This window comes from Pongo abelii, chromosome 20 (assembly GCF_028885655.2).
Source record: "Pongo abelii isolate AG06213 chromosome 20, NHGRI_mPonAbe1-v2.0_pri, whole genome shotgun sequence".
Taxonomy (NCBI): Eukaryota; Metazoa; Chordata; class Mammalia; order Primates; family Hominidae; genus Pongo; species Pongo abelii.
Window position 1 is genome coordinate 20,785,002 of NC_072005.2, and position 16,134 is coordinate 20,801,135.

Consider the following 16,134-nt stretch of genomic DNA (forward strand, 5'->3'; position numbering starts at 1 on the left):
GAGCAAGACTCAGTTTCAAAAAAAATCACAAAACAGAACAACAACAACAAAAAAACAGAAAACTAATGCAGAAACGGAAAACCAAATGCATGCTATTATTTTAAAGTAAGAGCTAAGTAATAAGAACACATGAACACAAAAAGGAGAACAACGGACATTGAGGCCTAGTTGAGGGTGGAGGGTGGCAGGACTCAGAGGATCAGAAAACATACCTGTTTGGTGCTATGGGTAGTACCTCAGTGACAAAATAATCTGCACACTAAACCCTCATGACATAATTTTAGCCATATAACAAACCTACATGTGTACACCAAACCAGAAATAAAAGCTAAAAGAAAAAAGAAATCCCTGTGTGGGAGAGTGCAATGCAGGTGTATGAACTGATTTTGGCTACAGATAGTGGCCCAGGTGGAAATGTACTCTGATTGATTTCTGTGTGCCTGCAGATTATAAACAGGTGGCTCAGAACCTTAGGGTGGTGGAGAAAACAGGTTGCTGCTGCAGATTCAGTGTCTGGGGGTGGGGATATGCCAGGAGACTTGTAGAGACTTGTGGCTTCTTGGCAAGAAACACTTGGATCAAAAATGCCATGGTGGCCAGGTGCCATGGCTCAAGCCTGTAATCCCAGCACTTTGGGAGGCTAAGACAGATGGATCACCTGAGGTCAGGAGTTTGAGGACAGGAATTTGAGACCAGCATAGTGGAGGGCACCTGTAAACCCAGCTACTCAGGAGGCTGAGGCAGGAGGATCACTTGAACTCAGGAGGCAGAGGTTGCAGTGAGCCGAGATCGTGCCACTGCACACCAGCCTGGGCAACAAGAGTGAAACTCTGTCTCAAAAAAATAAAAAAATTAAAAAATACAAAAAATTAGCCAGGTGTGGTGGTACACACCTGTAGTCTCAGCTACTCCAGAGGCTGAGGCAGGATAATCATTTGAACCTAGTAGGCAGAGATTGTGTAATGGCCTAAGGCATTCACCTTGCCCTTTGCCTAGACAGAGCCCATTCATCAAGACAGGGGAATTTGTGGAGAAAATGTTAAACATTAAATTTCAACTCAATTGAACGTGGACACAAACAATGGTCACCAAGTCCTGGAACAGGTTATGTGAGCCCCTTGAGGCATTCATCCAGCACTATTTTTGAGAAATCTCTATTTGAAATGCTTGTTCCTTGGTGCCATAAAGAAATAGCACTTGAACATAAATTTAATTTACTCAGTAAGGCCATTTTTATTCTCTGCAGAAAGGGTACACTTACCAGCAGTTTTGCCATAAGAGTACACCAACCAAAGGAGACAAGGTCATTTATAACCCGACACATCAATCCTACTCCTGTGTCTGGTTTTCACTGGCTGGGACCAGACCTCACATTCTGTATTTGTCTCGATTGGCTAGCAACGTAGAACTTTTTAAAAGAGGCAAATGCAGAGGAGAACAGAGGAAGGAGGAAGTAACTTGTGGAATGATGAGAAAGGTAAAAACACCTTCAAATAATGAAGAGGAACAGGCTATGACCTAATGCTTGCTTGGACCAGTATAAGCATGCCAGAGCAAATATTTAGGCTAAATAGTGGGAGCTAAGAACATAAAGAACACTGATTTCTTTATTATGGCTAGCAGATATTTAAGAATATTGACACAGGTCTTTCAATAAATTTTACTTCTAAGAGAAGTTACTATTTATTCCTAATTAGACGGGGAGGAAAGTCTTTGAAGAGGACTCTACTTTACTTTTACATCTCTATTTTAATCTATTCCTCTACGTTAGTTATTGAAAAACAATAGAGAATTGCAAAAAAACAAGTTCACCTATTTGTGTTCCTGGAGCCCATTCGCAAAGGGCCCTTGTGACTGGGCCTCATGCCAAACAAGTTGTTACAAAAAGGGCTAGGGCCCCAGACTGCGCCAAGGATTCAAGAGACCTCTCCTCATCTGTGCATGGTTGAGCGTCCGACTCTGGAGCCCAGGCTGTCGCTTACTGGTGTGGTGGTGAATCCTCCATAGTCTGATGAGTGTGGTGTCTGACTCTGGAGCCCAGGCTGTTGCCTCCTGGTCTGGTGATGAATCCTCCATAGTCTGGTGAGTGTAAGTACATATACACACACACATATAGATATATGTATATATATGTGTATATACACACATATATATGACTTTTCCCTTCTCCCGTTTCCATTGCAATTTTCTTATTATATCAATTTGCTTATTATATCTGCATTGCCATTTACATAAGATAAAACTTCTTTACCCTTTAAGGTATTGTGTGTCTTTGTTTCTCCCCTCATGAGTTTCCTGCACAGAACACCATATTTTTCAGAGGCTTTATTTGTTTCTTATTATTCTTTTTTCCTTAATCTTGACTGCATGCCTAATTTTGGCAAGGTGCTATTCATACTCTGATATCCTTTCTTCTGCTTAGTCAATTCGGCTTCAAATACTTTTGTATCCTTCATGAAGCATACAAAAAAACCTAACTGGGCCTTTGGCCAGGGATGGTGGCTGAAGCCTGTAATCCCAGCATTTTGGGAGGTCATGGTGGGTGGATCACGAGGTCAGGAGTTTAGGACCAGCCTGGCCAAGATGGTGAAACCCCATCTCTACTAAAAATTGAAAAGTTAGCCAGGCATGGTGGTGGAAGCCTGTGTCAGGCTTCTGAGCCCAAGCCAAGCCATCGTATCCCCTGTGACCTGCACAAATACATCCAGATGGCCTGAAGCAAGTGAAGAATCACAAAAGAAGTGAAAATGGCCAGTTCCTGCATTAACTGATGATGTTATCTTGTGAAATTCCTTCTCCTGGTTCAGAGGCTTCCCCTCTGAGCACCTTGTGATCCCCACCCCTGCCTGCAAGAGAAAAACTCCCTTTGACTATAATTTTCCACTACCCACCCAAATCCTATAAAATGGCTCCACCCCATCTCCCTTTGCTGACTCTCTTTTCTGACTCAGCCCTCCTGAACCCAGGTGATGAAAAAGCTTTATTGCTCACACAAAGCCTGTTTGGTGGTCTCTTCACATGGACGCATGTGAAAACCTGTAATCTCAGATAAGCAGGCGGCTGAGGCAGAGAATTACTTGAACCTGGGAGGCAGAGGTTGCAGTGAGCCGAGATCATGCCACTGCACTCCAGATTGTGCAAAAGAGAGAGACTCTGTCTCAAAAAAACAAAACAAAACAAAACAAAAACAGAATACAGAAGATCTTTCTTCCATTTTGACTGTAGAAAATGAACATATTTCCACAGGAAAATGTGGTAGATAATTGATGAGTTACATAGATTCGTCAAACTGTTTATCTTTTTGCAGGGTAAATTTGTGACAGTGACTATCTTGGTTCTATATCTTTTTGTCTTGTTTCTTAGTTTAGTGCTAAATTATATGTGGTGAAATGTGGTACTGTTAGTTATGAGTTCTAAATGTCTTTTCAAAGAATCAATATGTCAGTATGTTCAATTCTTTGCCTTCTACTTTTAAATTTAACTTCCTCATAAAGCAAACTTTTTCAATTACCTGCTCCACCTGACTCATTTCAATCACCTGCTCCACCCTGCCTCACTCCGATAACCTGCTACCTGCTCTGCTCTGACTCATTTTTTTCCCTGCATAACCATTTTTTTTCCACCAAACCACTCACCCCATCACTCCGTTTAAATTAGCTAAGTGGAATTAGTTTAGCCTATGCAGTCTAACCCTAGCCAATAGGGGAAAGACACAGCAGCAGAGGCCATGTGCGTCAGGGATAAGAACCGCTTTCCCTCTCTTGTCCAGGTGTGTACTTACCATTGCTCCGTTTGTAAGGGCACGCCCTTCTATAGAATTACCTTGCCTTGCTGAGAATCAAAAAAAAATTTTATATTCGAGCGCTATTTCTTTTGCGGCACAGAAACTTTATTTATAACAATTTGGGGGCTCGCTTGTGATTACATTCCCCTCCAGGGGTGGTCTCTGGTTCTCTCTCTTGAGGAGGCTTGCCCTGCCCACTTGTGGCAGCCTCAGGGGTGAGAAATCCAGACCCACTCAGTGAGAAAAATAACCGGAGCTCTCAGCAACGTGGGAAAAAAAAAAAAACTGGTCAGTAACCTAGTTTAAGGATCCTCATATACTGTGGCAACAACTCCGTGCACAGACCAAGGAAGGAGAAGCCGTGGGAGCCTGAAAACTACTTCCTTGGTAGTCAAATTCTGGAGGGCTAAATGTGTTTGTGTGTGAATGATCACAAACAACCCTGCTTGCAATGTTGTTTGTGTGGATGCTGACAAGTCCTACTGCTGAATGGAGTGAGTGGGTCCTCTCCGTGGTTCTGTAGCTACCTCATATGACTGAGGGTGGATCTTGCCATGAGATTTATTCTGGCATGCCAACACTAAGAGGGGCCTAATTCTCCCTTGGGGGAGCAGCCAGAGAAAACAACATGAGTGGGAAGTGTGCAAGGAAAGAGGGGGAAAGGGAGGAAACAGGTTAACCTTTTGGGACAGGCAAGGAGAGACATTTCTGGTGACAGGGGATGAGACTTCTGGGACAGGCAAGGTGAGACATCCCTGGTTTGAGGGGTTGAGGCTTCTGCTAATTTCAAGCATTGAACCTCACACAATCCCCCCCTTTCCTTTTTTCTTGGGGGCAGAAAGAGTAGCTCCACTCCTGCTGGTCCCTCCCCTAAGGGAAGGAGGAGAGGACAGAACAGCAGCATAAGCATCTGGGAGAGGCAGGGAAAGACCAGCAGAGAGATGAGACAGAGAGAGGGAGAGAAGAGAGAGAGAGGAAGAGACAGAGAGACAAAGAGGGAGTCAGAGAGAGAGACAGAAAGTCAAAGAGAAAGAAAGAGAGAAGTAGTAAAGAAAAAACAGTGTACCCTATTTCTTTAAAAGCCAGGGCAAATTTAAAGCCTATAATTGACAATTGAAGGTCTTCTCCGTGACTCTATAACACTCTAATACCACCTTGTTTGCAGTGTAAACAAGGGTGTAGCCCAAAAGCACTGAGGTCGCTGACAACCTGTAGCCTTCCTATCAAAAATCCTTAACCCAAAATCCTGTGGATGAATGTATTTCATTCAATCTGTAGCGACAACTGCTTTGCTTGTAATGCCCAACCTTGTTTTTACTAACCCTGTTTTTATATCCTCTCTTTCTCTCCCTTAATCACCTAGCCTTGTTTCCACATGAATAAAACTCTCCCTGGGCCAGGCGTGGTGGCTCACACCTGTAATCCCAGCACTTTGGGAGGCCTAGGTGGGCAGATCACGAGGTCAGGAGATTGAGACCATCCTGGCTAACATGGTGAAAACCCATCTCTACTAAAAATACAAAAAATTAGCCAGGCGTGGTGGTGGGCACCTCTAGTCCCAGCTACTGGGGAGGCTGAGGCAGGAGAATTGCCTGAACCCGGGAGGTGGAGCTTGCAGTGAGCCAAGATCGTGTCACTGCACTCTAGCCTGGGTAACAGCCAGACTCTGCCTCAAAACAAACAAACAAACAAACACTCTCCCTTAGCTGAGAAAGCCAGACAAACTCCATCTGGCCTCCTTGGTTTACAAGACATTAAGGACTCCTTACCCACCCCCTTCTTCAAGGAGTTAACTTGTGTAAACAGATTCTCAACATATCAAAAGAGTCCAATTAACAGATAAGGTACTGAAACAAACAATGTACAAAGTTCCCAGGATTTTGCTCAAAAGATAACACCGTTAAGCTTTGAATTTGTGTCCGGCATAGGACCCATATTTAACATCTTATGAAGGATTTAGAGCCCCTGCACCTGGTACTGTTGCTTTTCTGTAACCATTTGTCTTTTAAATTGTCTGTTTCTCTGTAATCATTTGTCCTTTTAATTTTTGCATGTTTTTACCTCTGTAGAATTGTTGCATTTGAGCTCCCCTCCCCTTCCTAAACCAAAGTATAAAAGAAAATCAAGCCCCCTCCTCATAGCCAAAAGGATTTTGAGTGTTAGCCGTCTCTTTGGCCGCCGACTAAATAAAGGACTCTTAAATCTCAAAGTGTGGCATTTTTCTAACTCGCTCGGGTATCACATTTGGAGGCCCCAGCGAGATATATTCGCCACCGGGCGAGAGCCGGGCTTGCTCCAGGCTCCCCTGGACAGACGGCTGGCTTATAGTGGGGGTGCCACCTGAAAAATTTTTCCAGGTCCCTTAAAGGCAACCATCTTGCGGAGGAGAGCGGATTGACTACCGTGTAGGTGCCCACAAAATTCCACCTCTGAGTCCTCAACTTCTGACCCTGGGGTCGGGTAAATCAGGCTTGACTTTGGTTTGGTAAGAGGGAAGCGTCCCTGATGAGGGCGTCCCTCTTTTTGACTCTGCCCATTTTTCCAGGACGCTGGAGGGTAGAGTCCTGGTTTTATGTTAGGTTCCTCTGTGTCTCTCTCCAGGAGGGAAGCGGCCCTGATGGGGGCACTCCCTGGACTCTGTCCACATCCCAGGATGCTGGGGACTGAGTCTTGATTTCTGGCAGGCCAGCCTCTCTCTCTCTTTCTCTCTCTCTCATTAAAGACTAGTCTCACTCTCTGCTCTTTCTTACTCTCCCTCTCCCTTTTTCTATCTCTCATCCTTCTCTTGTTCAGGTTTCTTGGAGACCTCCGGGGGAAAAAAAAAAAAAAACTGTTATAAACTCTGTGTAAATGGTGAGTGATTGGGTGATTGCAGAAGACAAGGGCCAGTTTGTAGCTCCAGGGTGAAAGCTATGGAGTTCGAGTGGGCCCTCACCTGTGGTTCTGTGAGGACCTCGTAAGGCTTAAGGTAGCATAGGGCATAGCTCCATCTGAGCCAGGGGTTTATACTAGCCTGCCAGTGCTAAGAGGAACCCAAGTCCCCCCAGGGGGAGGGGCCAGGTGGGCATCTGACTGATCCCATCACGGGACCCCCTCCCCTTGTCTAATAAAAGCTGTCATAATTGTTTACATGCCCTAGGGCCAATTGTTTATGTTCATTGTTCTGCTCAGTGTCTATTGTCTTGTTTAGTGGTTGTCAAAGTTTTGTATGTCAGGTCATTGATATTGCCCAAGACATCTGGGTAAGACTTCTTCAAGGTCCTTAGTGTTGATTTTTTATCACAGGAGGTTAAATTTCTCATCAATCATTTAGGCTGGCCACCACAGTCCTGCCTTTTCTGGCAGAAACAAATCAGGTGTTGTTAGGGGAACGAGTGTGGAGAACATTCACCTGATTGGGATTTCTGGCACCATGAAGGTTGCTGGTATTTAGATTGTCATACTGTAAATCCAAGCGACTGGGCTGCCTCTAGACTAAACCGGTGGTGGGTTCAAAATAGCCACCCTGCAGATTTCCTTGCTCACCTCTTTTGTCATCCTGTAACTTTTCCCATGCCCTTAAATAGGACGCTGTGTAGGGAAACCTACACCTGTACTGCTTTACTTCATTTAGATTCTTACTGTGTTCCTCCATGGCTACTCTCCCACCTTAAAAATGATCCGAGTGGTCTCATCCCTGCCCCTTACCCTGTACATCTCGTTTTCTGGTGCCACAGCAAGTTCAGCATCTCCAGGACTTGACTCTGCTCTCACTCCTTAAACCCTTACAGGAAAAGGCTGAGTTTGAGCTATTTGCCTTTGAGTCATGGAGACATCAACAGTATTTAGGGTATAGGTCCAGAGGAAGAGGGAGAATGCCTAGATCCGACTGACCCAGGAGACCTCGGGGCAGCCTCTAGTCCCCCTGTTCAATCTTAAAGCTACAGTAACGTGGTAAGTGGTATTAGCTGTTGTGGTTTTTCTGCTCTTTCTGGTTATGTTGATTTTGTTCTTTTGATACTCCAGCCCCCTAGGGAGTGAGTTTCTCTGTCCGTGTTGGGTTTAATGTCTATGCTCAAATCTTAATAAATTGCCTTCAAAAACAAATGAGAAACCCCTCCTCTGGCCTTGTAAGGGTTGGAGCCCTCTCCAATGTATGCTGCAGAATTTTTCTCTCCGTTTCTGAGAGGATTATGGAGTCCGCCTTAAAAAAGGCAAGCTCCGGACACTCTGTGAAGTAGAATGGCCAAAGTTTGGAGTCGGGTGGCCCCCTGTAGGGTCACTGAACCTCGCAATTGTTCAAGCTGTGTGGCAGGTTGTTACTGAAACTCTCAGCCACCCCAATCAGTTTCCCTACATTGATCAATGGCTGAGTTTGGTCAGAATCCCCCCTCCATGGCTCGGCTCATGTGCCGTTCATAATTCTACCTCCAAGGTCCTTCTGAGCCAGACCGCATTTTTGCCTCAACCCTCAGCCGGTCCAACTCCCCCTGTACTGCCTCCCTCTGAAGAAGAGGAGAGTCTCCCTCAACAAGTCCCACCACCTTACAACCAGCCTGCTCCCTTAGAATCATCCCTTGTCTCCTCAAGTACTTCCCCTGTAGGATCGCCACCTACTGCCTCTTGATTGTGACCACGGTAGGATGAAGTAGCCCCTCTACTATCGCTGAGAGAGGTGCAAGTCCCTCTGGGTGATGAGCGCTCATCCCCCTTCTTGGTTTATGTCCCTTTTTCTACTTCTGACTTGTTTAATTGGAAAACCTATAATCCTCCCTTCTCTGAAAAGCCCCAGGTTTTGACCTCTCTGATGGAGTCCGTACTCCGGACTCACCGGCCCACCTGGGATGATTGCCAACAGCTCCTTTTAACTGTTTTCACCTCTGAAGAGAGGGAAGGTATCTGAAGAGGCCAAAAAGTACTTCCTCACATCAGCCAATAGGCCAGAGGAGGAAGCTAGAGACCTCCTTGAGGAGGTCTTTCCCTCTACCTGGCCTAATTGGGACCCAAATTCCTCAAGTAGAAGGAGAGCTTTGTATGATTTCCACTGGTATCTCCTTGCGGGTATTAAGGGAGCCATTCGGAAACCCATAAACTTGTCTAAGATGACTGAAGTTGTCCAGGGGCCTGATGAGTCAGCAGGAGCATTTTTAGAGTGCCTCCAGGAGGCTTATCAGATTTACACCCCCTTTGACCCGGTGGCTCCCGAAAATAGCCTTGCTTTTAATTTGGCATTTGTGGCTCAGGCAGCCCCAAATGTTAAAAGAAAACTCAAAAAACTGGAGGGATTTGCTGTAGTGAATATCAGTTAGCTTTTAGAAACAGCCCAAAAGGTTTTTGATAATTGAGAGTTTGAAAAACAAAAACAAGCAACACAGGCAGCTGAAAAAGGTGCTGATAAAACATTCAAAAGATAAGCAAAAATCTTAGTGATGGCTATCCAAGAGGGGAAAAAGGAAAGGCCCCCATCACAGAAAAATGGCCAGGGAACCTTGGGTTCCCACCAGAAAGGTAAAGGAGGTGAACAGGCTCCTCTAGGAAAGGACCACTGGGCTTATTGCAGGCAGGCTGGCAGTGGAAAAAGGAATGCCCACTATGGCCAGAAGAAAAATAAGAAAAGAAACATGTCCTCACCTTATCCATAATGGAAGAGCCTGATGACTGACAGGGCCAGGGCTCCCTCGCTGTTGGCCCCCAGGAGCCCTTGGTAACCACTACAGTGGGGGGGCAGCCTGTACGCTTCCTAGTAGATACCAGGGCAGAGCACTTGGTACTGCAGACCCCCTTGGGCAGTGTCTCAAATAAAAGAGTGCCTGTACAAGGGGCAACTGGAGCTATTCAATAATATCCTGTCACACACTCATGAGAATTGAGCTTGGGACAGAAAAGTGTGACACAGTCATTTCTTGTGGTTCCTGAGTGTCCTTTTCCTTTTCCTCTCCTTGGATGAGACCGGCTCCATAAGTTACAGGCCTCAATCTCTTTCTCAGCTCAACAGGCTCACCTCACAGTAGGAAATACAGCTCCCTCCACTGCCCAACTCCTGCTAACTACCCCTCTTTGGAGGAATACCTTTTAGTTTCACCATCACAATCACCAGAGGAGAATAATAATCCTCTTCTATTGGACTTACAGACATTTTTTCCCTGAGTTTGGGCCTAGTCAAACCCTCCAGGACTGGCTAAACACCATTCACCAGTAGTTGTAGAACTCCTGGCCACTGCCATGCCAGTCCAGGTGAAACAATACCCCATGAGTCAGGGGGCTAGACAGGGGATTAATCCCCATATTTAATGTCTGTTACAAGCTGGCATACTTACACCATGTCAGTCTGCTTGGAATACTCCATTATTGCTGGCCCAGAAACCTGGAACAAGTGATTACTGGCTGGTACAGGACTTAAGGGAAGTTAACAAATGGACTGTTACTGTCCACCCAACCATCCCTAATCCTTATACTCTACTTAGCCTGCTCTCACCAGAACATAGAGTATACAATGTCCTTGACCTAAAGGATGCTTTTTTTGTGATTCCTCTGGCCCCCCAAAGCCAGCCGATCTTTGCATTTAAATGGACAGATCCTAGCTCAGGAGACACCCAACTGACTTTGACTTGGTTACCTCAGGCTTTTAAAAACTCCTCCCCCCTTTTTGGGGAGGCTCTCCAGCAAGATCTTATACCATTCCAAGCTAGTCACCCTAACTGTACTCTTCTTCAGTACGTCGATGATCTTTTATTAGCTACTGGAACTATGGACAGTTGCCTGCAACATATGAGAGACCTACTTTACCTTCTTCGGGAGCTCAGGTATTGAGTCTCCACCAAAAAGGCCCAGCTTTGTCTTCCCAGAGTGTCTTACCTGGGATACGAGATAAACCAAGGAAACAGGGCACTCACCAGTGCCCGGAAAGAAGCCATCCTATGAATACCCACTCCTACCACCAAGAGACAGGTATATGAATTCCTGGGGGCCGTGGGATACCGTTGCCTCTGGATATTGGGGTTCACAGAGATTGCCAAGCCCCTGTACACTGCTACAGGAAGAAATGGCCCACTGGTTTGGACAGATGCCGAAGATCAGGCTTTTCAAAACCTGAAAAAGGTATTAACTGAAGCCCCTGATTTAGCCCTCCCAAATATCTCAAAGCCATTTCACCTGTTTGTCCATGAAAGCCAGGGAGTTGCTAAAGGGGTACTTACTCAGACTTTAGGACCCTGGAGATGCCCAGTGTCCTATTTGTCTAAGAGGCTGGATCCTGTGGCCTCTGGATGGCCAAGTTGTCTGCAAGCCATAGCGGCTACACCAAGCCTAGTCCAAGAGGCTGATAAGTTAACTCTGGGTGAAAATTTAACCCTTATGGCTTCTCATGCCATAGAGACTTTACTACGAAGTGCTCCTGGCAAATGGATGTCAAATGCTTGCATCTTGCAGTATCAGAGTTTACTGTTAGATCAGCCTCATTTGACTTTCTCTCCCACAAGGTGTTTAAATCCAGCTACACTACTCCCTGATCCAGACTCCACTACTCCTGTTCATGACTGTCAGGAACTGTTGGAAACTACTGAAACTGGCTGACCTGATCTTCAAGATGTGCCCCTAGAAAAGGCAGATGCCACTGTGTTCACAGATGATAGCAGCTTCCTAGAGAAGGGAGTACGAAAGGCTGGTGCAGCTGTTACCATGGAGACAGACGTGTTGTGGGCTTAGGCTTTACCAGCGAACACCTCAGCACAAAAAGCTGAATTGATCACCCTCACTCAGGCTCTCCAATACGTTAATAAACATATTAACATTTACACTGGCAGCAGGTATGCCTTTGCTACAGTGCATGTACATGGAGCCATCTACCAGGAAAGCGGGCTACTCACCTCAGCAGGAAAGACTATCAAAAACAAAGAAGAAATTCTAGCCCTGCTTGAAGCCATATGGCTCCCTCAGCAGGTGGCTGTAATCCACTGCAAAGGACATCAAAAAGAAAACACGGCCATTGCCTGTGGTAACCAGAAAGCTGATTCAGCAGCTCGGGACACAGCGTGACTTTCAGTCATGCCTCTAAACTTGCTACCCACAGTTTCTTTTCCTCAGCCAGATCTGCCTGACAACCCCTTGTACTCAACAGAAGAAGAAAAACTGGCTTCAGATATTGGAGCAAATAAAAATCAGGAAGGTTGGTGGATTCTTCCTGACTCTAGAATCTTCATACCCTGAACTCTTAGGAAAACTTTAATCAGCCACCTACATTCTACCACCCATTTAGGAGGAAAAAAACTAGCCCAGCTCCTCCAGAGCCTTTTTAAGATCCCTCATCTTCAAAGCCTAGCAGATCAAACAGCTCTCCAGTGCACAACCTGCTCCCAGGTAAATGTCAAGCAAGGTCCTAAACCCAGCCCAGGTCACCATCTCTGAGGAAACTCACCAGGAGAAAAGTGGGAAATTGACTTTACAGAAGTAAAACCACACCGGGCTGGGTACAAATACTTTCTAGTACTAATAGACACCTTCTCTGGATGGACTGAGGCATTTGCTACAAAAAAAGAAACTGCCTGCATGGTACTTAAGTTTTTACTCAATGAAATCATCCCTTGATGTGGGCTGCCTGCTGCCATAGGGTCTGATAATGGACCAGCTTTCACCTTGTCCATAGCTCAGTCGGTCAGTAAGGTGTTAAATATTCAATGGAAGCTCCATTGTACCTATCTACCCCAGAGCTCTGGGCAGGTAGAACACATGAACCGAACCCTAAATACACTCTTACAAAATTAATCTTAGAAACCGGTGAAAATTGGGTAAGTCTCCTTCCTTTAGCTCTACTTAGAGTAATGTGCACCCCTTATCGGGCTGGGTTCTCACCTTTTGAAATCATGTATGGGAGGGTGCCGCCTATCTTTTCTAAGCTAAAGGATGCCCATTTGGCAGAAATATCACAAGCTAATTTATTGCAGTACTTACAATCTCTCCAACAGGTACAAGATATCATCTTGCCACTTGTTTGAGGAGCTCATTCCAATCCAGTTCCTGACCAGACAGGGCCCTGCCATTCGTTCCAGCCAGGAGGCCTAGGGTTTGTTAAAACGTTCCAGAAAGAAGGACTCACTTCTGCTTGGAAGGGACCTCTCACCATCATCCTCACGACACCAACGGCTCTGAAGGTGGATGGCATTCCTGCTTGGATTCATCACTCCCACAACAAAAAAGGCCAACAGAGCCCAACTAGAAACATGGGTCCCCAAGCCTGGGTCAGGCCCGTTAAAACTGCACCTAAGTTGGGTGAAGCCATTAGATTAATTCTTTTTATATACCTCTCTTGCTTCCTTTTGCCTGTTTCATCCTCTGCGCCTTCCTACTCCTTTCTCCTCACCTCTTTCACAACAGGACGTGTATTTGCAAACACTTCTTGGAGGGCCGGTACCTCCAAGGAAGTCTCCTTTGCAGTTGATTTATGTGTACTGTTCCCAGAGCCAGCTCGTACCCATGAAGAGCAACACAATTTGCCAGTCATAGGAGCAGGAAGTGTTGACCTTGCAGCAGGGTTTGGACACTCTGGGAGCCAAACCGGATGTGGAAGCTCCAAAGGTGCAGAGAAAGGGCTCCAAAATGTTGACTTTTACCTCTGTCCTGGAAATCACCCTGATGCTAGCTGTAGAGATACTTATCAGTTTTTCTGCCCTGATTGGACATGTGTAACTTTAGCCACCTACTCTGGGGGATCAACTAGATCTTCAACTCTTTCCATAAGTCGTGCTCCTCATCCTAAATTCTGTACTAGAAAAAATTGTAATCCTCTTACTATAACTGTCCATGACCCTAATTCAGCTCAGTGGTATTATGGCATGTCATGGGGATTAAGACTTTATATCCCAGGATTTGATGTTGGGACTATGTTCACCATCCAAAAGAAAATCCTGGTCTCTTGGAGCCCCCCCAAGCCAATTGGGCCTTTAACTGGTCTAGGTGACCCTATGTTCCAGAAACACCCTGACAAAGTTGATTTAACTGTTCCTCTGCCATTCTTAGTTCCTAGACCCCAGCTACAACAACATCTTCAACCCAGCCTAATGTCTATACTAGCTGGAGTACACCATCTCCTTAACCTCACCCAGCCTAAACTAGCCCAAGATTGTTGGCTATGTTTAAAAGCAAAACCCCCTTATTATGTAGGATTAGGAGTAGAAGCCACACTTAAACGTGGTCCTCTATCTTGTTATACACGACCCCGTGCTCTCACACTAGGAGATGTGTCTGGAAACGCTTCCTGTCTGACTAGTACTGGGTATAACTTATCTGCTTCTCCTTTTCAGGCTACTTGTAATCAGTCCCTGCTTACTTCCATAAGCACCTCCGTCTCTTACCAAGCACCTGACAATACCTGGCTGGCCTGCACCTCAGGTCTCACTCGCTGCATTAATGGAACTGAACCAGGACCTCTCCTGTGTGTGTTAGTTCATGTACTTCCCCAGGTATATGTTTACAGTGGACCAGAAGCACAACTCCTCATTGCTCCCCCTGAGTTACATCCCAGGTTGCACCGAGCTGTCCCACTTCTGGTTCCCCTCTTGGCTGATCTTAGCATAGCTGGATCAGCAGCCATCGGTATGGCTGCCCTGGTTCAAGGAGAAACTGGACTAATGTCCCTGTCTCAACAGGTGGATGTTGATTTAAGTAACCTCCAGTCTGCCATAGATATACTACATTCCCAGGTAGAGTCTCTGGCTGAAGTAGTTCTTCAAAACCGCCAAGGCTTAGATCTGCTATTCCTCTCTCAAGGAGGTTTATGTGCAGCTCTAGGAGAAAGTTGTTGCTTCTATGCCAATCAATCTGGAGTCATAGAAGATACACTCCAAAAAGTTCGAGAAAATCTAGATAGGCGCCAACAAGAACGAGAAAATAACATCCCTTGGTATCAAAGCATGTTTAACTGGAACCCATGGCTGACTACTTTAATCACTGGGTTAGCTGGACCTCTCCTCATCCTACTATTAAGTTTAATTTTGGGGCCTTGTATATTAAATTGGTTTCTTAATTTTATAAAACAACGCATAGCTTCTGTCAAACTTATGTATCTTAAGACTCAATGTGACCCTCTTGTTAATAACTGAGGAATCAGCGATTTGACTCCCAAAAAACACAAGTGGGGAATGTAATGCCCAACCTTGTTTTTACTAACCCTGTTTTTAGACTCTCCCTTTTGCTCCCTTAATCACCTAGCCTTGTTTCCACACGAATAAAACTCTCCCTTAGCTGAGAAAGCTGAACAAAATCCATGTGGCCCCCTTGATTTACAAGACATTAAGGACTCCTTACCCACCCCCTTCTTCAAGGAGTTAACTTGTGTAAGCAGATTCTCAACCTATCAAAGAGTCCAATTAACTGATAAAGTACTGAAACAAACAATGTACTAAGTTCCCAGGGTTTTGCTCAAAAGATAACACCAGAAAGCCTTGAGTTTGTGTCCTGCATAGGACCCATATCTAACATCTTATGAAGGATTTAGAGCCCCCGCACCTGGTACCATTGCTTTTCTGTAACCATTTGTCTTTTAAATTGTCTGTTTCTCTGTAACCATTTGACCTTTTAATTTTTGCATGTTTTTACTTCCGTAGAATTGTTGCATTTGAGCTCCCCTCCCCTTCCTAAACCAAAGTATAAAAGAAAATCAAGCCCCCACCTCATGGCCGAGAGAATTTTGAGCGTTAGCCATCTCTTTGGCCACCAGCTAAATAAAGGACTCTTAATTCGTCTCAAAGTGTGGCGCTTTTCTACCTTGCTCGGGTGTAACATGCTAACAGAAGAAAGTATGAGGTTATTCTGTTAAAAAAAAAATGATTTAACATTAACCACTGAAAATCCCCTTAACCCAGCAGGTTTCCTAACAGGGAATCTAAACCTTAATTACCATATAAAGGTCCAACCAGACCTAGGAGGAACTCCCTTCAGGACAGGATGATAGATGGCTCCTCCTGGGTGACTGAGGGAAAAAGGCACAATGGGTATTCAGTAACTGATAAGGAAACTCTTGTAGAAGCAGAGTTAGGAAAATTGCCTAATAATTGGTCTGCTCAAACATGCAAGCTGTTTGCATCCAGCCAAGACTTAAAGTACTTAAAGAATGAGGAAGGAGTCATCTATACCAATTCTAAGTTAATATGGACTGAACAAGGTCTTATTAATAGCAAATAATAATTGAAATCCCAAATTGACGAGGTTTTCAACAAAAGTAAATTTTGCTGAATGTTAACAGTGTAACATGTAGTATCCTAACTTCTAATCTTGTGACCTTAGACAGTCTAGTTCAAAGACATGAAGGCAATTCACATTGGAAAAGAATGGTTATCATCTCTGAAAGAAAAAAAAGGAAGGGTGGAGAATTTATGTAA